Genomic DNA, 22,767 nt, shown 5'->3' with positions numbered 1-22,767 from the left:
AGTGGTTACTAGAAAGGCAGCAAAACATTCTTTCACGCAAAAGTAAAATGCAGCCTTTTACATAGCCCCATACATCTCCAACTCAGGTAAAAGGTCATTTTCAAAATTCAAGACTTAAAATCTGTATCAAACTTTCACAACATCTATTTAAAACTGCTTGAAATATTTCATACAGAAATAAGGTGAGTTGTTTCACTGTACTGTAGTTTTCCTTGACCTTCCTTGCAAGGAGTTATCTTGTGCCCATCCATGGGCAGTAGTAGCACCTGGCTGAGTGGCAGGGAGCCAGGATCATCTGACAGCAGCTCCACTGAAGTATGAAGAGATAGAAAACATCCAAATGCATCCCTATTCTAGTCAATGCTTCATTTGCTCCAATTTTGCTTGTGTTTAATTGGTGAAAGATTCACTCAAGGCAGGGGGTTGTCCTAGAGGCCTGCCAGTGATCTGAGATGCGCAGTCATGCCAGGCAAGCACCCTCAGGCTGTGTGCCATCAGCCAGCAGGGACTGGGGAGGTGACTGATTTCTCAGGCAGCCAGAAGCTGCTCAGACAGCTTTGCACACATCTGTGTCAACAGTGGCCTTGGGAAGGTGGGCTCCTTTGTGGGAGGGGGGAATCCAGCGCACTGCAGGAAAATGCACGGGTGAAGGAAGGGTCTCCTCTCACACCCTTTCCCAATGAAGAGCCCTCAGGGCTTGCACTGGCTGATGGGCTGATACGAGATATTTGACACAGTTTAGGACATAGAAGTGGTTTGCAGGGTCAGACCATGCTCAGGCCCAGCCTCCCCCAGCCTGCAGGATGCCGTATCAGCTGTGCTTTGACCTACAAGCAGCACATAGCACTTGCTGGCTCACCACAGGTTTAGAAAGAACCACAAATGCTTCCAAGTCTTTTTCTGATAAAACTGTATCAAACCACACTGGTTTGCCACAAATCAGCAGGCAGGCGTGGTGGTGGCACCAGAGGCAATGCGTGTGGATGGAGAGCTTGAGAGGAGGGAAGGATCGACTCGTCCAGGCAAAAGGTACAAGAAGTTCTGAGGGAAAGGAAACTCCTTGGTGTCTGTGTGACTTTTTAGGTTTTTAAATTTTAAACAACAAATCCATGACATGCTATCTTTGCTGTGTTCAAAGTGGTCATGGACTGGCCTGATGCTAGCAAGGTGCACATCCTGCAGTGGTACTGTCTGCCCACTTTGTACCCCAGTGGTTGCTCTGCCCTGGCAGAGGGGAGATGCCAGTGGAGAGCCCTCTGATGAGGTTCACTGTGGCTCACTTCACACTGAGCTATCTAAAAGGCCCTCCTCTCATGGATGTGTATGGGTTTTTGTTCTTGCTTGTTGGTTTTCTGATGTTTTATATTTTTGGTGTCATGGGGAAATTTTTTGATCCTTTCCTCATTTTTTGAATATTGCATCAGGAAAGACAAATGCTTTCTGCATCTCAGGACTCAATAGTTTTGCAGCTATTTCTCTCTGTTTGGCTTGTATTTTGCCTTTGTGAACTCCCAACCCTTGCTGGTATTCATTGTCTGAGTGTTTGATGAGAGTTTTCAGGAAGATAAGGATAACCATGCTGATTGACGTAGCCCAGTGTCTTTTCTCTGGCAACTAATGGTTGGAAAGGGCCAAGAATGGAGTCCTGCAGGAACACAGCACATCAGAGAATGGCAAGCCTTCCCTTGGGGCAGTCATCCAGTTTTGTCTGGGTTGAGTACACCACACAGAGGTGAGCTGGATGTTGGGCCAGCAGCTCACCCACAGCAGGGTGCTGATCTGGGCAGCTGTGTGCACAGCAGGGACCACAAACACTGGTTCATAAGCAGAATTTCCTCCTTCACATGGAAAGAACAACAATAATGGAGACATGGCCAAGAATGAAAAGAATAATAAACACCACAAAATGTGAACCTGAGGCAGCAGCTGTCATGGTGGTTCCTGCTGGGTGCTGGACTGTCTCTGTGGGCTCCACTTGAGCTTCCAAACTCATGGCTATTCCTCCCTTCCAGGCTGACTGGCCTCCCCTTGCAGGGGACATGACAAGGGACTTAGCTAGAGGGATCCTCCAAAGGGGAAGAAGGTGGGAATGGACTGGAAAGCCTCCCAGGCCCTCAGAGGGTCAGACATGCTGAAAACCCCAGGTGCAATGCATCACACGGCCTGTTCAGTGATGAAGGGCTCACGGGCAGTCGTTCCCAGGCAGGTTTCACCCCCTTTTGGGCACAACCAGTGGTGTTGCTCTGCTCCTGCTGCTCACTGTCCATGATGGCTCCTCCACCCTGCTTTCCTTTCCTAACCGTTCCAGCTGCTGCAGATGGCACATGGGTACAAACCCAGAGTGAAGGGCAGGTGCCAGTCTGTGCAGACACATCACAAGGACTGCTGTGGAAGGTGTTCAGCCAGCAAGAAGAAACTAACTTTGTTCTTAGGAAAAGTAGGAAAGGTCTCTAGCAACCACCCAGCATAGGCATAGAAGTCCAATGTTAAGACTTTGATAGGCCAAAGATTTACAACTCACCAGCAACCAGTCACAGGTGCTCAGGGAGAGGAGAGCTGAGTGGAACCTTACAATGTATGAACCTTTAGTTCCAGGCACCAAAAAGAGTGTCAGAAATTGTACAATTTTTTTACCCAGCTGTGACTTATAATTGCAGCTTCTCTTAGTCTTCTGATGACATCTCTTAATGAAATTAGATTTCTTTTTACTTTCTTTTTCTTTTAATGAATGTAGGTCTATTGCTCTGTTTTATCTGCAGCAATGTACAGACCTGACTGTCTTCTGCTTGTTCCCACACTACTTACATTGGGCATACATAATGCCCTTTTGAACTCCAAATTACTGTGTATGATAATTTTTATACTGTTTCCCCTGCACTGGTAAACTTTTCACCCAGTTACAACAATACTGTTCAGTCTGGCCTCCAGTGCTCTCGGAGAAGAGGCCTCTCTCCAGAGGAAACAAAAGGACTCTTGTCTGCTTGGCAGAGGGCCAGGTGACTCGGTGCTGCTGGACACGTTCTCTGTGCCCAGCAGCCAGCGCTGAGTCACTGATTTCTGTCCAGACTGGAAAGTGTTTGTTGCACAAAGTGTTTGTTGCTGAAGAGGTGATGCTTCTGCCATCGTGGCAGAGGCAAGTTGTGCCACATTGCTGCTGAGCCTCCAGGCTGCTGCGACAGACAGAGCTGGGGAGGATTTCACTATTGCACTGGGCAAGACACGATAGCATCTTCTGTAAAAGGGCTACAGCGTCTGGCCCCCGAGCTGCAGTGCTGCTGCTGGAGGTTAGAGCAGCTTTGCAGCCACCACCAGCAGCAGGGCAGTGATGTGAGCTCCGGCCCAGTCTGCACTGAGGCTTTCTGTGCCCGCACCCATTCGAGGGGATCTTCTAGGTACGGTCACTAGGTGCCACTGGTGCTCCATGCAAACACAACTGCTGCAATTCCTGGGAAAGGAAATACAGCCATCGCTCAGTGTTTTCAATTTTTATTCATTCCGCATCAGATGTGAAGCAGTTTCTAGTCTGTTTGCCTTTGCTTTCACATTGCAACCCCTCTGCTCTATTTGACTCCTCTTAGTAAGCTTGCTAACCTTGCACAGTGATCCCAAAGCACAGAGACATCCTAACCGTGTGTCTTTGGAAACAGAGCCCACAGCAAGATTCTAAAATGGCCTAAAAACTCTTTCTCAGTCAGAGGTATAATGAACTTTCTCTTTGGTGAACAAACAGAATTCCAGTTGCAGGCAGATGAAGGAAGCTTATTGGATTCACTGAGTTGAAACTTATGAGTGCACCAGCAATGACAACCAGTTCCTGCCAGTCATGAATCAGCTGAGGTATTTTATTATAAATATTGGAGTTAAGCTGTTCCAAAGGTTGAAAGGAAAACCCCACCTTTTGGTCAAACTTCTGTGAAAACTAACCCCAACAAAATATAGCTGTACTAATAAACTCCTCTCAGATACTTACCTGCTTGCTGCTCTTCCCTGGAGAGCTTACTGCTCAACCCATGAATGGTTTAAACTTCTGGAGCTTGAAAAAAAAAAATGCATTCAGGTATCCAAATGTGGATCTTGTGCCTTGAAGAACTGCTTGTCTTAGCTGAGAACTGGAATTTGAAGTTCACATGCCAGTCATCAGAAATCAGTACTGACTGATTCCCCCCAAGTGGGCCTGAGGGAATCTCAGGAGGTTTGACAAGGCCAAGTGCAAGGTGCTGCACCCAGATCAGGGCAATCCCTGGTATCAGCACAGGCTGGGGATGGACAGATGGAGAGCAGCCCTGCTGAGAGGGGCTCGGGGGGCTGGGGCAGGAGAGGAGAGGCTGGACATGACCCAGCCATGGGCCCTCCCAGCACAGAGAGCCAAACGTGTCCTGGGCTGCATCCAAAGCAGCGTGGGCAGCAGGGCCAGGGAGGGGGTTCTGCCCCTCTGCTCTGCTCTGGTGAGACCCCACCTGCAGGGCTGCATCAGCTCTGGGGTCCCCAGGAAAGATGAGGAGCTGTTGGAGCAAGTCCAGGGCAGGGCCCCGAAGATGGATTGGAGCACCTCCTGTGAAGGCAGCCTGAGCAAGTTGGGGTTGTTCAGCCTGCAGAAGGATGTGGGGAGGCCTTACAGAATCCTCCTAGTACCTAAAGGGGCATTATAAGAAAAATGGTGACAAAATTTTAACAGAGCCTGTTGTGATAGGACAAGGGGCTGGTTTTAAACTAGAAGAGGACTGTAAAACACTGGCACAGGCTGCCCAGAAAGGTGTGGATGGCTGGAAACATTCAAGATTGGGCTGGATGGGGCCCTGAGCAGCCTGGTCTGTTTGAAGCTGTCCCTGCTCAGTGCAGGGGGCTGGACTAGACGGCCTTTAAGAGTCCCTTCCAAACCAAACCACTGTATGATTACATGGTGGCCTCTCAGGTAGATGCTTGGTCTAGACATAGTCACTGTCAGCATCCAGCAAAACAATACAAGCCTTGGATTTGTAACTCAATTTTTCAGCAGCTTGCTCTGCAAATTGTTGTGACCAGACACATGCAGCAGCACACAGGCTTGACACAGCCTCACTGAATGTACACCAGACATTTTGCTGCCAGGAAAAAGCATCAGCTGAATGCAGGTCACTTGAAAAACAAGCATCCTACATCCATTTAAGGACTTAGGCTCTTAAAGCAGGAGCAAGATGTTATTAAGATGCTTAAAAAGAAATGCAGCCCTTGCCAAGCCCTCACACAGCAGCAGTGGCCTTTGGTACTCTGTAAAATTTCCCTGTTTGGCTTCAGCACTTCCCATGCACCTAGAATTCTGCCTTTGCTTGTGTCACCTCTGTGTCCCTTGGCTAAATCACATGAGACTGATCCAATGAAACTGAAAAATGAACTCTGATTAAATCAGAGATCGATCTGGTACATCTAGAGCTCCTCCTTGCCTTTTAATAATGAAATTCAACACAGGGCAGATCTTGTTGTGTGTGGGCAGAGGCAGAAACAGACTGATTTGGGGCATTAAATCAGGATGTGCCCAAAGAGATTGTGGTGGTTTCTAGATCAGAGCAACTGTGATTAGTTCAGCAATGTCTGGAGAAGTTCAGCAATTAGCTGCTTTTAATTGCCATATCAGGATACACTTCAAAGAAAGGTGTTACTGTTATCTCAGAATTTGTTTTTCTCTTGTACAGACAGCCATGTCCATGACCAGAATCCTTGAGGCTGGACAGTTCCAACCAGTTGTTCCCCTCCTGATGAACAAGAGTCTTTACTGTTGAGTGTACCCTGTTTCAGAGGACAAGGAGGAGTGGTCTGCAGCTCCTGTTGGGGCGGTAACACCACACACACAAATCTGAGTTCCAGATGCAAGGATATGGCTCTGTGCCACCTACACAGGATGCATGGGTTTAATCCTCTGGGCTGTGGCTTGACAAGGGTGAAAGGGGAGGAAGATATTGACCTTTATAAACTTGCAGACAATAGCCTTGTTTAAAAAATAGCTGTAGATGGGTCTGTGCATCCACTGGAAAGGCTTCAAAACATGAAGTGTATAAAAGCTCTGTCCTAGAGTTCTAACCTTTCATGTGGATGAGGGAGACCTGGACCCCACCACCTGTGTGTGGTTAGATTTTTCATTATACAGTAATTATATAAAAAGAGGATGAGCAGGGAATTGTCTCAACCTGAGGCTGATTTCTTTAGATTAATAAAATATACCAATGATGTAATTTAAATATAAAATCTATATTAGAGGTAACCCATAATAAATCTCCTCTGCCAATTCTCAACTTGCTTTCAAGCTTCTATTTGGCAGTGAGTACAGAAACCTGAGCCCATTTGGCTCAGATACCATCTGTACTTTGAACTGGAGTCGATCTGTATTTTGAACTACAGATTTTTGCATATCTTTTTCCTTGAAGGACACACAGTGTGCAGGTATTTGGCTGTTACATTTGTTACAGGTGCATGGTATTACCAGTCTGCGTGGTGAATGCTGACTGCTATTTAAATTAAAGTAATGGTAACCCTGCTCGAGCCAGTCCCCATTCTATCAGAAAGTGACACCACCTCGGGCAGCAGCTTGCAGAGAAGCTGATGGTCTCTGGGCTCTGAAGCGACATGCAGCACTTGATGGTGAGTTAGAGGGACCAGACCACTACAAACACATGCAAGGTTGGAGCTTGCTGGAGTTCAGTATCAGGAAAAGTGAGCTGGAAGCATCCTCGCTGTAATGGAGCTGCAACTGCCCAGTTCATACAGGTGATTGGTTTCTACCACGTTCACCTGCCAGCAGCCTACCCTGCAGTGCCACTGGTGCTGATACTGACTGTGGATCCCAGAAGCTGCTGCTGGTCTCCAGGAAAGGAATTATGTCATAAACAAATGAAACAAATGTTCTGGGTTTGGCTTATGCCTTCCTGTGTCTTCATGGCACAGACTGGTGCCACCACTGTTAAAGATGGCAGACTAAAGAATTTCCATTCCTTCCTGCCTTCCTGCCTTCCTGCCTTCTTGCCTGCCTTCCTGCCTTTTCCCATCCCTCTTTCATCCCTGAAAAGATCAAAAGCATTTTCCAGAGCTGATTTTGAGAAAAAGGCAGAAAACACCCCGCAATGGTACCTGACTTGCATGTAATATTTAATTTATCCAGCTTTCCATTCACATTTATTCCTTCTTACACAAGACCTGTGATGTGTCTCTAGACTTTCAGGAGAAGAGAACGGAATGGTTTCTCTCTGTTCCAGTACACTGCAAGGACCTAAGTGCAGTATCTGGTGATCAACAAGGCAATTTTTGACAAGTGCACTCCTGTTATGAACCAGCCACAAGTTAGATTTTTTTTCATGTCTACTTTTCTCCTCATGAAGTTTTGTAGGGTGGGCTTTTTTGTTTGGTTTGCTTTGGTCTGTTTTTTATTGTCTTTCCCCTCTGTTACAAGCCCTGCCCATTAGTTATTAACGCTATGGAGTTTTTCTCTGTTGGTGGATTTTTTTTGAGCCTTAGCTGCTAACACCAGACCATACCAACTAAACCACCCCAAACCCCAAACAAGAAGACGACAATGTTCCTAGCTCTCTTAGATTTGATAAAGTTTCTGCTGAAAGTTTGAACATCAGAAGGAAAAAAGTTCTCCCAAAGCTGTTACTCCTATATTGATTCTGAGTGATTTTGGAGGTGTAATGTGTGATTTCTTAGCATTCTGACATAAAAAAGTATTGCTGTCCTTCAAAATTGAGAAAGTAGTCATTATTCAGGTTGACAGCAGCAAATACATGACCTGCCTCTTGAAGGCAATCATTCTCAGAGTGAAAGATGAATGAGAAGCAGCAGAAGCTTGGAGGAGAGTGAGAGCAGTGCTCCCCCCTGGGCTGGGATGGGCATGGCTTTTCTTTTCCCTTCCTTTCCAATACAGGGACCTGTGCTCTGGTTCCCCTTCTTGGAAAATAGCTGAAGTATGTATCTGAGACTATATTTTGGCCTTGCTGGAATTGCTCCACTAAAATACAAGTCTTAGAAGGGAATTACCACACAGCTGACCCTGCTACAGAACTAGCTGCAGGTTAAAATTTCTCACTGTCTGTGTATTTCACTGAGGCTCAGAGAAGATGGAAGAACTGGGAATTCGCTGCAGTTGAAACTGACTGTGAATGGTGAGTGAAATACAGTTATTTTTTCTCTCAGAGGTGTGTTCCACCCTGAGGTTCTGTTGGAGAGCAGGGAAAGCTTTGATGAAGGTTCTTTGATGACAATGAAAAGAGTCATGACATATGTGCAGAAAACAAAAAGGAACTCCTGGTTTTATCTTCTCCTTTCTCACACAATGGACTGACTAATTGAAAAAAGGATTGATAAATTGCATCTTGATTGTTCACCAGCTTTTGAACTCTATCCAGAGCAGAGAATAAGTCCTGCTTGCTTTTCTGTCAGGCAGAGCGTGCCCACACGATTTTCCAGCTCTGCCATTCACATATGCAGATCATTAGAGATGAAATGTATTTTTCATGATGTTTTGCTCACTACTCCCATGCAGAGAGGGGCTGGGGTGGAGAATGCTTCACATGCACCAACCCTGAAGTTATTACTCTCAGAGTAAGTGTTGTAATATAACTCTGTTGTCTGGGTGGTATTGCCAGGCTCTCATTTTCACTCTTTTAATAGTTTCTAATGTTGTTGTGATGCAAATTTTTAGTTTGCTTGCATCACAGGATCTTGCTTGAAGTTAAGGCAGCTCAGGATGGGAGGAGGGCATCAGCTTAGGTCCTTAGTTGCCTTCAAATGGTGGTCTCAGCTGAGCAAGGGTGGACTCCATCTTCCCTTGGTGTTTGTAAGGTCCTTGGGCCTATTGAAAGAAGTGGAGATATGCCAGTAAGGTATCCCTTGCCCATCCTCCCTGGGCATAGTGTCCCTCTAAATCCAGCCAGGTTTCCAGCCTGAGCTGCTGGTTCTGTGCAGCTCTTCACCTACATCAACTGGTCTGTAGGATGCTTCCATCCACACTGTTGCTGTTTTCTTTGGAGGAAATGGGCAGCTGCTCTTGAGGCTGGTAATGCTGCCCTTGCAGGTGAGCACCTCCTTTTCCTGCATTTTCTGTATATTCTCACAAGGGAATATGATTTTAAGGCTGAACTACAGGAAATCTGCCTCCCTGGCTTTAGTATCACACCTTCCTGCAGTGGTTTAGGCCCATCATGTAGATAGCACAGCAGTGGCTGCATGAGGTTGAACAGGACCAGAGGGAAGGCAAGAGGCTTTCTGGGGAAGGAGCATCCCACTGGCATCTGTCCAGCCAGGAACTGCCACCATCCCTAATAAAGCCTGTGGAGAGTGGGTGTCCAAAGCAGCCCCTTGTGGCAGCTACCCTGAGGCCACTCTGATTTTCCATGTCAGGATTTAGTCTGAGACCAAGTGCTGAACAGCAGAAAGCCTGGAAGTGCAGGCACACAGTTTGTGGTGATTGGGATGGGGCTGTGGCTGAGCCCCATGGCTCAGCCATGGGTGCAGCTGTGAGCAGCACTGACAGCAATGAGCCATGGAGTGCCCAGGGCACTGACCACCACCAAAGGGAACAGAGGGCTCACAGGGGCAGTGCATCAACATGAGGGGTGTAAAAGGCTGGGCTGAAGAACAAGAAGGACAGATGCCTGCAGCCTTCTAAGTGTGATAGTGCTGCTCTGTATGGGTTGAGGCTTTCTGAAATTGCGTGGTGATATCTTTGTATTGTGGCCATCTCAACTGAGACATGTGCTGTGGCATAGAAGAAGTTGATCAATGGTTTGCTGTTGTTCAGAGCAAAATGGAAAGCCAGAACCAAGCTGGTGAGTGAAAATCCCTTTATCTGGAAGTCACAGAACTCTCTGTAGGGAAGCTGTGCTGAGGGGAATGTCTCTGTAGGGCTGCACTGAGCTTTAACACTTGGGGGAAAGGGCAGCTGGAAGTATGATTTTGAGCTCTGCCTCCTGTTACATAAATCAGTAGCAGATTATGTGTGTATAAAAGTGTAACCCCGAGGGAAACAAGGCTGATTTGGTCTCACAGAGTGGAGTACAGAGCTGAGAGGAAAAGTGGACTTATATTTTGTAAGAAATGGGGTTGAAATGTTCTGGGTAGATTTTCCTAGATTTAGTTTAAGAAAAATAAAGCAAAAAGAAAAAAATCTCACAGTGTTGCCTATACTTCCTACTCACTTTTTAAATGAAACATTGTGATTTCCAGTTCCTATTTTTGCATATGAGCTCTAATTCAAAGCATGTGTTCTATATCATTGAAAAAGCCCTTCTCAATTGGCTTGGAGCACCCCAATCCTCTGGCATTTTACTTTTGAGAGAAGAGTGGGAGTGGTTTTTGTCACCCCAAACTAGACTGTTAGAGAAGGGAAGGGGAGCTTGTCCTTCTGTCCTTTTGGCACACCATGTGTGTTTGTCTGAGCACTAAGCTGCCCACAGGTCAGGCAGGCTCCTGGCATTTGCTAACTGGATGAAAAGGGCTCAATGCAACAAAAACTTGAGTTGCTTGTAGAATAGCTACTCAGATTCACCTGAAACCTAAGGCAGATATTGATCTTTTTAGAAAATACCAATGCTTTTCTAGTGTTTGCTGGTTTTCTGACAAAGAATTGAAATGATCTCCCAGGTTAGGATGCTCTGAGAAGTGTGAAATGAGACTACAATGCACAGATTAAATAAATAAGCAAGTCATTAAGGGATAAAGAAGGCCTGAAGAGATGGAGGAGTGGCTTGTTTGAGAAGAATAGGGATATGCCTCTTATTTTGCATTAGATTTTACCCTTCCTTTCTGCAGTAATCCCTAGGTCAATTAACAGTTTGCTGTGACTGGAGCAAAAACCAATGTCTCCTTTTTCTTTTTTTTGGTCACTCACAGGCATCTTGAGTTCAACAGAAAGCTTTCTGACTTTGAGCCAACTATTTGCTCAGAAGTTTCTGCTGCTATTCAGTATTTCACAATGGCACCAACAGGGAATTTGTCAGCACAGGATTTCTACTGAATTAACAGGCTGTTAGGAACACCCCTGGGACAGGAGAGGAGAAAGACTGTTGAATTTGTTAGCAACCTCGATGTGGGAAGAGATGAGAATCTTGACTCCATGTTTCAGAAGGCTGATTTATTAATTCATTGTGTATATTATATTGAAAGAAAATTATATATTAAAACTATACTAAGAATAGAAGAAAGGATTTCATCAGAAGGCTAGAAAGGGAAGGAAAAGAATGATAATAAAATCTTGTGACTGACCAGACAGTCTGAGACAGCTGGACTGTGATTGGCCATTAATTTAAAACAACCACATGACACCAATCAAAGATGTACCTGTGCATTCCACAGCAGCTATAATCATTGTTTACATTTAATTTCTGAGGCCTCTCAGCTTCTCAGGAGAAAAGATCCTAGCAAAAGGATTTTTCATAAAATACGTCTGTGACAAAAGGCCACCACAAGTCTTGGCTGGGATGGGAGAAGGGAAGGTGAGAAAAAATTGCTGCAACACGGCAGTAGAAGAAATGGAAAGTAAATAAACCTGAATACTAACAGAAAAAACCCAAGCCCGAAATAAAATAATTCCATTTTTTCCCACACGTTTCTGTTTTGCCTATTGAGCCCTGTCAGGTACCTTGCCTCAGAGATGGCTAACTCAGTGTATTGCCTCAGCTACTCTGAAAGTAAGCAACAACAACACTACCAACAAAATTAACTGACCTTTTTATTTTTTTGGTTTGTTTTGTGAAAGAATGAATTGGACAGATGGAGAGTCTGCAGACCTCTGTACACCATGATTGCTATCCTTACTGTTATTTCTTTAGATACAAGTAGTATGGCATAAAAAAGGGGACATTTCATTATGGCCAGCCTGATACTGATCATAAATGACAACCAAATGATTTGCAGTACACTCTGAAGTTTGCACGGATAGAAGCTACTGATGATTATCATTTAAAGGACACTGGCAGAGTAAAGTTAAGTAATTTACTTGGTACAACACAGTAAGCCAAAGCCAACAAAAAGTTGAATCCCTTCACTGCCATCTCCAGGCTCAAATACAACCATAAGAATTGCTTCTTTTCTTCCAAAATAACCAATTCAAAACAAAAATATTCCTCTTGGGTTACAGGCTAGTAACCTCTAGTGTCCATAAATGGCATTGTCTTTAAAACACTTCTACAATTTTGTAATAACTGTGGGACTTTGTTCCTTCCAATATCTGGTTAGCTACACATTTTGTTGCTTGGGTACTAAAGCTACAACTATCAATTTTATGTATATTTATTTACTTTTGAGAAACCCATAGGGGTTTTTTTTGTTTTTTTTTTTTTTGTTTTTTTGTTTTTTTTTTTTTTGTAATATATGCTGTATTTCAGAGTTCTGCATTCAGTCCTGTTTCTGGCATGTTAGCAATAATCTTCTCCTGTTTCACAGTCCCATATCTTGTGTGGTCCCATATCTTATGTGGTCCCATATCTTATGTGAATAAGCTTCTCCTGAGCATGTCCCTGCATAAATCTGCTGTTCAGATCCCTGCCCTTTGACGCCTACATTTTGTGGAATGGCCTAAAATTGAATGTTTCAGGTTTATTTATTTTCTAGCTTTAACTAGTTTCCCTACCTTAGTCAGTTTCTCATTCCCATAATGCTTTTCCTTGTAGTCTTTCCCCTTTTTCTTTAAAATTCAGTTGAAAGTTTTTCTTCGGAAGAAATTAAGATCTTTCCTTGTTATAAAGCTGTTGTAGACATAGTAAGCCAGGATATTTGAGGACTTAAGGGCAAAATTATCTCTGGTGAATTATCCACCAGAGAATATGGGTTATTGGATATATATTGGTTATAGAGGATATGGATATTTTGGCTTGTGATTTTTACTGTGCCTTTCAGGAGGTAGGTATTCCCTGTTGATTCAGAGGGGAGTTGCAGGCACAGTAGAAAAGGAGGGTACTTGAGTAGGCATCAGCATATGAAATTAATAAGAGAATTTTGCTTTGTGCTTTCGGTGTCCTTGAGAGTATGGAAATTATGCCAATGGCATAAAGTATTCTTTACTCTTTGTTAAATGTTAATGAAAATTGGGGCTGTTATGTAGTCATGACATTTCCACATTAGTAAGTCCATCTGTCACTGAAAAGGGAGAAGTTAGACTAAGTTATGTGGCTTATTGGCCAACTTCTCTTACACACCAACCCTGAGGTTTTAAAAAACAGACAAATTTTTCATTTCAGAGGAGAGGAAACTTCTGCTGGAGTGAACAATGGCTGTGAAGGTGCCAAGAGTGTAGGATGCATGAAAAATCATTCTCCCCCACCAAAAAGCCCCCAGTGACTGTCTGTCCAAAAAGATCCTTTTCAAAGAAGGGTCTTTACTGGGACCCTGCGACGTGTCAGCAGGGTTTATGTGCTCCATGCCTTTCTGGGGTGGTGCCTACCACTCTGAGATTTTTCCATTCCATTCTCAGCACAGCTGATTTGGACTTCACCCATGGGCTGTGCAATATTCCTTCTGGGTGTTTAATTCAGGTTAATTGCTTTGAACACCTTTGCTGATGTGAAAGTGTAAAAAATTGGCTGGTTTTTATAGCTCTCTTTTCCTTCTTCCCTCCAGAATTTCAGAAATGCTTTCTTTATCATGTGGTGATTTATAAGTCCAACGTAGACAATTGTAAAGGAGACAGCCAGCTGTGTTATTTACCTTCTTTGGCACCCTGAGCCTCCAGCTAGGTAATCTGTTAAAATTGTCCAATATTCCTGGCAAGGCTCTCCTCAGTTTTCTCTTTGGTTTAGTCCAAACCCAAGGATATTTTTCTTTTATCTTATTGTTCCGAATTTCAAAGCCTTAATGAAGAAATGCATTGTCCTTGGAACAGCAAGTGAAGCTGCCAGAGAGAGAGGAGGGAAGGGAGCTTGTCTGGAGAAGCTGGAAATAACTGGGAATATTTCTGAGTGTAAACCAGGTAGGATCCTGCAAATCTAAAAATCTACTAAATGTTAAAAAACCGGTGGGAGGTTACTTGAGTGAAAGGTACTGCTAGGTGAATTGTTTAGTTTATTAACCTCTACCATGTGTGATAAGACTAGAATGGACTACTGTGGTCCTCTTGGGATTCTCTGTTTAGCATCCTTACAAGGCCTCCTACCCCGGCAGAACACAGTGGGAGATAAACCCAAACCTGTTCTTCTGCAAAGCCTGGTTTCCAGGCATGGTCAATCCCTTCAGATGATGTCTGTCATGTTTAATAGGATTGTGGTCCTTGTTTTCTGCATTTATTTCAATGGAAATTCCTAACAGTATCTCGGAGCAGAGGCACCTTCCAATAGCAGATGGGCCTAGGTGGGTAGGCACATAAAATTTCAGCTTTCTCTGCCTTAATTTAACTGCAAATAGCCTTTAGTTATTCTCACAGCTCATCTTTGAATCTCCACTTTTTCAGTCCTGTCCAGAAAAGTATTTAATTTAAGCAAATAAAAACTGTTTCAGCAGGAGAGCCTGAGAGTCTTATGAGGTGCAAGGATCTCTACTCAAACCTCTGCTTTCTGCCAAGGGAGCACAGAAAAGCCTGTGGCTGGCCTCTGTGTGAGGTCCAGCCCTCTAAATGTGTGCTGGGGAGGTCCTGTCTCATCAGCCAAATAGACCTTTCCCCCCTCCTCTGCCCTGCGAACTGTGCTGTGCCACAGAAAGTAGAAACTGGGTGATTAGGAGATTTGGAAGGTTCCTACAGGATTCTGTGGGAAGGAACAGTACCCACAACACCAGCTCACAGAGGAGATAACATCCAGCCGCTGCCCGTGGGACTCAGATGGTGCCCTTGGCCAGTGTGGTTTCTGAGGCTCTCCATCTCCTGTTTTCCTTCTTTTGGTCATCACTGAAAAAGCTCCAACTAGAGCAGGGTTGTGTACAGGACCTTGCAGTACAGGACAGTCACTTCAGACTGGTTTCCACCTTCATTTCTACCTAATTTATCCAGTTTCCAGTTCATTTATGCACCTCCATGTTCTCTTGGCACTGGTATGACACCTTAACCAACTGTTAGTGATATGAGAGCAACACAGTGGTCTTGCAGCCTTGGGATCTAAAAACTGGTGTCAGGATCTGCTTTCTGCTGGCCTGTCTGGCCAGAGTTATTCCCAGTACCTTCTCCAAAGCAAAATTTGCATGCTGGGGTGCACGCCCTCAGGGAAATCACAAATGGATCTGGGGAGCTCTGGTGGCTCTCCTGGCATAAGTTGAAGCTGAGCAAGAAATGGTGTTAGCAGACACTTGCCCAGGTTAGTTTTCTATCAAAAGAGTGCTGGCTGAACTCAGCTGAGCCTTCCAAAGTCAGGAAAGTTCTATGGAGGCTGCATGAATAGAGCAAGGAGCTAGCCTTGTGTTGGGCTTTCCTGTCAGCAACCCATGACACTGAGGTAGAAAATGGAAAAGTACCAAGCATTACTGGTTAAGTGTAGAAAGGAAAAAAAAAACCAAAAAAGATACAAGAAGATTGAAGTCTATATATGGGAGGATTTAAGTCTTCAAGCTCAAGTGTTTGTGAAAGGATTGGGAAAAAATTGCCCTCCATGGGCTCTCTTCCCAAATAAATCTCCATCCTCTGTGACAGCAGCAGCACCACCACTTCCCTTCAGTAATAAACCAGCACCATCATCAGGTTTCTTTGTTTTGGTCTATTAAAGAAATTACTTTTTTTTTGTTCTTACACATGCCACCCATAAAATTCTAGCTGTCTTTGTTTCTCTTCTTAGCTTTTTATTCCTCAGCTGTACTAATTTTTATCAATTCATCCTTTCATTCATGTCTTATTTCTTTCTCTTTCTTCATTATGTTTTTAGCTTATTTTGCACTCTTACTAAGTCAAGTTCTTTTGTAACCATCACAGCCTTCTTTTCCAATTGTGGTATTGTGGCTTTCTTAGCATCTAGTGAAATATTCTTAAATATCTCCTAATTAACATTTTTCTTTTTCGAGTCATCTCCCAGCTGACTTCAGTCAATAGTTTTCAGCTTGGCTCAAGGCTCGCCCTTTTCAAGCCTCCAGGATGTGAATAGCTTGGACTCTGTTCCAGTTACAGAGAACAAAGGTAATGAAATCATGACTGCTGGCTCCTATGTATCACTACCTTCTACTTCTGCTAATGGCCTTTGTGTAAACAGGAGGGCTAAATTTAAATCCTCCCCATGGTGGATGGTGGATGTAATGCTTGAACTCTGATATTGCCTATGATTCTCAAAAACAAAGGAAAATCTCACATATGAAGATCCTTAAGATCCTTGGAATTCTGATTTTCTCCTTCCTGAACACTGCAGATTAGTCTGGTGTGACTCAGCCATCAGCAGGTTACTGCTTTGCTGGCACGAGCAGCCTGTGCTTCACTTACTAGTGTCTTTTTCTCCACCCATGAGTCTTCTTGACTTCCTCTGATTTTTCTCCCCATCCCTTGGGAAAGGGGAGTGAGCAAGTGGCTATGTGGGTGTTTGGCTACTGGCTGGAGTCAATCCAGCCCAAAGAAGACAAGGCTAACAGGGGCTCACAGCCATGTGTCTAAATAGAGGAAGGGAGGGCCCTTTACCTGGAGGTGAAACCTGAACTCCAACCAGAGGACCTCCTCCTCTCATAGCAAAATGTAGAGAATAAAAACTTTATAGCCTTCTTAACATTAAACAGTGAAGTTAAAAATCTTAAAGTCCCAAAAAGAAAGAACTGTTACATCTCAGTGAGCAAGAGAGTGCTAAAGGATTGATGTGCAACCAATGCCAGTTCTTGGGTTTCATCTCCAGCATCTCCCCCCAGCCATGCTCAAGTGCATTTTGCCTGTTACATTTTCCATCAGCAGCTTCCATGGCTGATTGCTCCTGCACCCCACTGCTTCATGGATCCTGGCTTATTAAGCCAAGCACTGTTTATTCCCACCTTTATTCTGAATTTCTGCTAGCTTGTCTGTTACAGAACATCAAAGGATGTGGTCCCTTCTTTTTACTATCCATGTTTTTAGTGGGAACTAGAGAACTTGCTGAAGGACTTGCTTTTCTGCAAATTTCTTTGTTTTCAGCAAGACAATTTCTGGGCAGTCAAATGCCACTGATGCATATAGATTTTCTATTTAAAACCAGAAAGAATCCTGCAGTATTGGACGTACTTAAAAGCAGCAAGAGTTTGTTTTTTTTTTAATTCAGTCCCAAATATGTTTGGGATCTCTGTAAAAGTCTATGTGGATTAATAGCATGATTTCTGAAGAGGAAGGCATTCATTTTCTAGGATTGTGTGGGGCTGATATTGTCTTCCTGGCTTTATAAAATTATTTCTTCCTAGGCTGTGAAACACTGCTCAGCACAGACAGGTTATGTGAGCTTCAGTAATGGCAGAAATACATGTACTTTAGCTTCTCCTTGAAACGTGAAAGAACTTTTTTACTTTGCTTTGCTTTATGAACTCTTTCAAAATGTGGTTTCTACTTCGAGACACTGTTACAATAAAATATTTTCTAATATCCCATGCAAATATCAGCCTATTTATCCAGAGGCCAAAGTAAATACAGACTAAAGACTATCTACACTCTCCACAGGAACAAGCTGGAGGCCTGTATTTTGGGACCTGTTCTGCTGCCCACACTGTCATGATACTTCTGTGTTCTGTGGTGCCTTTTGGAGCACAGTTTTGGATTCAGCATCAGCCATGTGCCCCATCAGCAGCACTGTGCCATTTTTGGCCATAATCTGGGGATATGTACACCTGGGTTATCTCTAAAAGATGCATGTTGTGGGTAGAGGGGGTGTGTCTTACATCCAGGCAGCATGAAAGAGGGACAAATTTTAGGGCAAATGTAGATGTATTCACATATAGCCAAAATTAAGTATAGAAGTAGCTAAGGTCTCTCTTAGACTGGGGGTGTCTCAGTAGCTAGATGAAAAGACAAAACTTGAAACACTTGAAAATCTTTTTGCCATCCTTTGGCAATCCATCAGGAGCAGCCAACTCCCCCCTTCTACCCAAGACTTCTGTGAACTGTCCTGCTCCTTACCCAAAACAAAAATTATCCCCCTGGAATACATTCTGATTCCAAGGGGAATAGCCCTGGTCCCAAAAGGTGTAGTGTTCAAGATACAGTTTGAGATACTCAGTTCACCTAAAATTAAAACTGAAGCCACTTCAGAGTTGTGTTGAATATGTTGCATTAATCATCCTTTTCCCTGTTTCATACCATCCTGAAAGCTGGGGGGAGGAGGGGCACAGCATTTCTTCATGATATGTAAATTGTGTTGGCTGTTTGTTTGAAGTACGTGGCTCCCTGTAATTGTAGTTTTTTTACTTTAGATTTCCACTCCTCTTCATTCTGTCATGGATTTGCACATATTATTCCAATCATGGCAGGGCAATCCATAGCTTGCTTTCTTACTCTGCAGCCAGACTAGTTTCTCTGAAATCAAAGTCCTGGGACTTATTTTGTTTATTTTGTTTCTTTTAAATAAAGAGACTTTCCAAACAAAGAGCCAAACAAATTTTCCTGTGGGCTTCCTAGATTTGTTCTGCTTCAGTTAAAGAAAGATGTAGGACAAGTCAAAGTGTATTATGGAACAATGGAAAAACATATTAAGACACTGCTTTTTCTTCTTTTTCTTTTTTCCTTTTTTTCTTTCCTGTGTTGAAGAGCTCCCTAAACAAAAGCAGCAACGTTTTAGAGTCCAAATCTGGGTGTCCTTGAAACATGTGTCTGATCTCACCTCTCTGAACAATAAGCCTCCTTACAAAGCAAGTGCCAACTGCTCTCCCAGAGTTCATTTGAACTTCCTCCAGCTTCAGAAGAAAGAGAAGCAAGAAATTCCACTTAGGATGCCAGCAGGTCTCGTTTGTGTAGCTGGCAGCTCTGAGGGATTCCAGATGGCTTCAGCCTTCTTTTGAACATATCTTTTGATCTCATTTAAGTTTCCTCCTGATTTCACCTGCTCTGTGTTTACTGACTGAGGGAGACGCAGGTGGACATATTAACTTCACCATGGGACACAAATGGATTTCATTTTGAGTTTGTGTGCAGGAGGGAGGTTGTGTAGTACAGCTAATGCAGCTCCAGCTCCACTCCATGATTTATGATTCAGAAACCACAGTATAATTTTAACAGACAGAACAAACAAATGGAAACCCTTGTCTGTCCCCAGTGTGTGTTTTCTAAATGTTACGACATGTACTCTTCAATCTAGTGGTCACCTAGGAATCAAGAAAGAAATGTTTTTAGAGTTCACTTCTGTGATCACATATTTTTTCCCATTCTTTGTTTACATATTTATAGATCTCTTTATTCACAAACAAGTTGTCAACCTTTTGAGCTATGTTTAGCTATTGGACATCTCCATAACAAGCATAAACAAAATAATTTGTTTCAACAAAGACAGCAACCTAATTAAATTTAACATTGTACCTGAATCTGCATGTTGTGGAAAGAGGGAGAGCAGTCAGGATCACACACTGGTGGACTGCTGACAGAAGAAGAGATCAGAATGCAGCAGAAAAATGGGATTGATGAGCTGGATTGTCATCAAGGAGGACATGAAATGGGTCAGTCTGCAGAGACACAGGACTTTGCTGGTTGGGTTAGCATGTGCCTTCATCTGAGAAGGGATCTTCTCAGCCCATTAAACTGCTGAGTGCAGAGCACTTCCTCACTTCAGTTTCGGTAGATCCCCCTTCTGCATGTTGGCTGTGTCACAATGAGACTCAGGAGTAAAATTTTCTCCATAGCGTGGTCTCTGTGGGGTGCATGAGTTAGGAGAAATCTGTTTCACATTTTACCAGGTGTGCTGCCTCTGTGAGAAGCTGCCAGAAGCACAGAGCCAATGCCAGGGCTCCAAGACAGACCTGCCACTGGCCAAGGCTGAGCCCATCAGTGACAGTGGAAGGATTTCTGGGGTAACAGATTTAGGAAGAGGGAAAAGTCTCTCTTGAGGAGCAGACAGACAAGAGTGAGAATATGTGAGAGCCACAGCTCTGCAGGCACCAAGGTCAGTGAGCAGGCAGGGGGAGGAGGTGCTGCAGGTGCCTGTGCAGAGATTCCCCTGCAGCCATGGTGAGACAGGCTGTCCCACTGCAGCCCATGGAAGCGCACAGTGGAGCAGAGATCCACTGGCAGCCCACAGAACATCCCAGGCCAGAGCAGGTGAATGCCTGAAGGAGGCTGTGACCCCAGGAGAAGCTCATGCTGGAGCAGGGCTCTTATAGTACCTGTGGAGACAGGAGTGCCCACTGGAACAGGTTTCCTGGCAGGAATTGTGACCCTGCAGGCGATCTATGTGGGAATAGTCTGTTCCTGAAGGACTGCAGTCTGTGGAAGGGATGCATGCTGCAGCCTTTAGGAAGGACTCACCTTAGAGGAGCTCATGGAGCACTGTCTCATGTGGGGAGGACTCCACACTGGAGCAGGGAAGAAGGTGAACAGTCTTGGCCCTGAGGTGGATGGAGTGGCAGGGACAGCGTGTGATGAATGGACCATCGTTCCCCATTCCCCATCTCCCTGTGCTGCCCGCAAGGAGGTGCAAAACTGGGGAGTGAAGTTAAGGCCAGGAAGAAGAAAAGTATAGGGAGAAGGTGATTTTAGCTTTGGTTTTATTTCCCATTATGCTACTCTGACCTGGCTGGTAATAAAGTAAACTGATTTCCCCCAAATTGAGTCTGTGTTGCCTGTGACAGTAACAGGTGAGTGATCTCTCCATGTCCTTGCTTGACCCACCACTTTTCCTTATATTTTCTCTCCCTTGCCCAGCTGAGGAAGGGGAATTATAGAGTAGCTTTGTGGGGCAGCTGGCATCCAGCATCAGCCCACCAGACTCCATTAGAAATGGCATTGTCAGGGTGAATGGCACAGTACACACTACTGATGTTGCAGACCAGAGAATAAACATTGCTTAGTGACTCTTTTGTTAAGTAAAATCCAAACCATGTTGTTTCTTTTAAACATTTAAGCCCTCCCCAGCCCCATGTTTCACATCTGCTGGAAAGATCTGATTAGGTTCTTAGCCAAGTCACCCAAATGCTCTGAGCTTGTCCTTGCTGACCATTTGCTTCAAAAGGATCTCATCTGGCCAGAGTGGATGCTTGTAACTGACAGAATATTCTAGACACTATCTCTAACTAAAGGAGAGAAACAGGCACTTCCACAGCGTGGCTGTCCCCATCCTAAACAAACAAAAAACAACAAACAGAGCATTCGCTCCAGCTGCAGGCTCCTCTGATGAGAGAGGGAACACGTGGCAGCCAGCATCAATTTAACTCATTGCCTAACAAGTGAGATGGGACCCAGTGTCTCCTGATGGCAGCCACTCTTGTCCCTTTCCTTTCCCCAGGAACAGTCAGTAGGGATGCAGCTGCTTTCTTGGTACAGGGAGGCGCCAGAACTAACCTGGAACAGGACACGGAGCTGTGGAGAGCCCTGCCCACAGCCATTCCTGAGGCTGCAGCTGCAAGGGGCTCCCCTGGCTCTGATACCTACCCATCCATTCACATGGCTTTTGAGTACCATGAGGTGCCTCCTCCTCCCTCAATGACTGAACATGTTGCTTTTCCTGTGTTCACAGCTCTTGCATCTGCTGATGACCTGCTGCGGGTTTCTCTTCTGCGCAGCACAGTGTCCTAATTATTATATCCCAGTTATTGTATTAATCCTAATGCAGCCTGAATACATCCCACTGAAATCAGGAATGGTCAATGAAAGTGTTGAGTAAAATTTGCAAAGGGCAATTTCCCTGCAGTTTGTTTGTATTTTGTTTGCTTGATTGATTTTAATTTAAAGGTACCACAGTTACACCCACCAGATAGATAGCTCCAGGGTCTTGACCTAATTCTGGGAAGGAAGACCCCTGCTTGGGCTTTGCTCTGTTTTCCAGATTTCAGTAGAGCTTGTCAGCCTAATTACAGTTTTGAACATACCATCACCATCATAGAAAGTGATGTGAGTATTTGCTAATATGGGCATTTAAACCTTTGATCTTCAGATATGCAACTCAGTGACAATCCTTCCTGTGCACATCCTGGCTGGTCACTTGCTGGCCATCAATGTTGACTTTCTGCCTAGAGAGACAGGTTTAGAAGCAAATTTTTCTCATAATTTTTCTAGACAATATTGCAAAGATTACAGAAAACTTGGAATAGTTTGAAGAAAAGCCTTTTGAAACACAGACGTGAAAATGAAGCTCTGTTTACCTATGCTGTGTGGCAGACATCTCTCTCATCTCGGGGGTAGATTGCTGGTAGTAAAACCACGTGAATTTTCATGCAAAGTCCCTGGAAAATGCTCACACATTGACTTTATGTGCATGTAGATTGAACACGGCATGGAGACGCTTTTGTTCCCCAGTATTCAAAGCATTTTGTTAGAAGAGAAGTGGGAAAATAAATGTCTGGGAGAAATAAGCAGATGTTTGCTGTTAAAGATCAGCATGTTATACAATCGAGTTTACAATAACTGCTTTTAAATATAAACTAACTTCTGACCAATGTTTTTCAATGTACTGTGAAATCTGCATGTCATTCCTTTTGTCATTTGCAAGTAAACACACACTGGAGTGTTTTATAGTTTGTAAAATATGAAAAGGGCTTTGTTCATAAGAGGCTCCTTTGATTTACTGTAAGATGAAAACCTATGTGCCAGAAGTTTTTGGTTCTCTTAATCAGAACTGAGCAAACTTTTCTTCATCTTGACCGCTCTGATCTCATGGCCTAAACATACCAGCAAATAGCTAACAATTGTGGTGGCTTTTTTTCTTCTTTTAACATAGCTTTCCTTCCCTCTGGACAGGGCAGATGTTGGAGACT

Source organism: Melospiza georgiana, chromosome 4 (assembly GCF_028018845.1).
Source record: "Melospiza georgiana isolate bMelGeo1 chromosome 4, bMelGeo1.pri, whole genome shotgun sequence".
Classification (NCBI taxonomy): Eukaryota; Metazoa; Chordata; class Aves; order Passeriformes; family Passerellidae; genus Melospiza; species Melospiza georgiana.
This window is presented reverse-complemented; position numbering follows the sequence as displayed.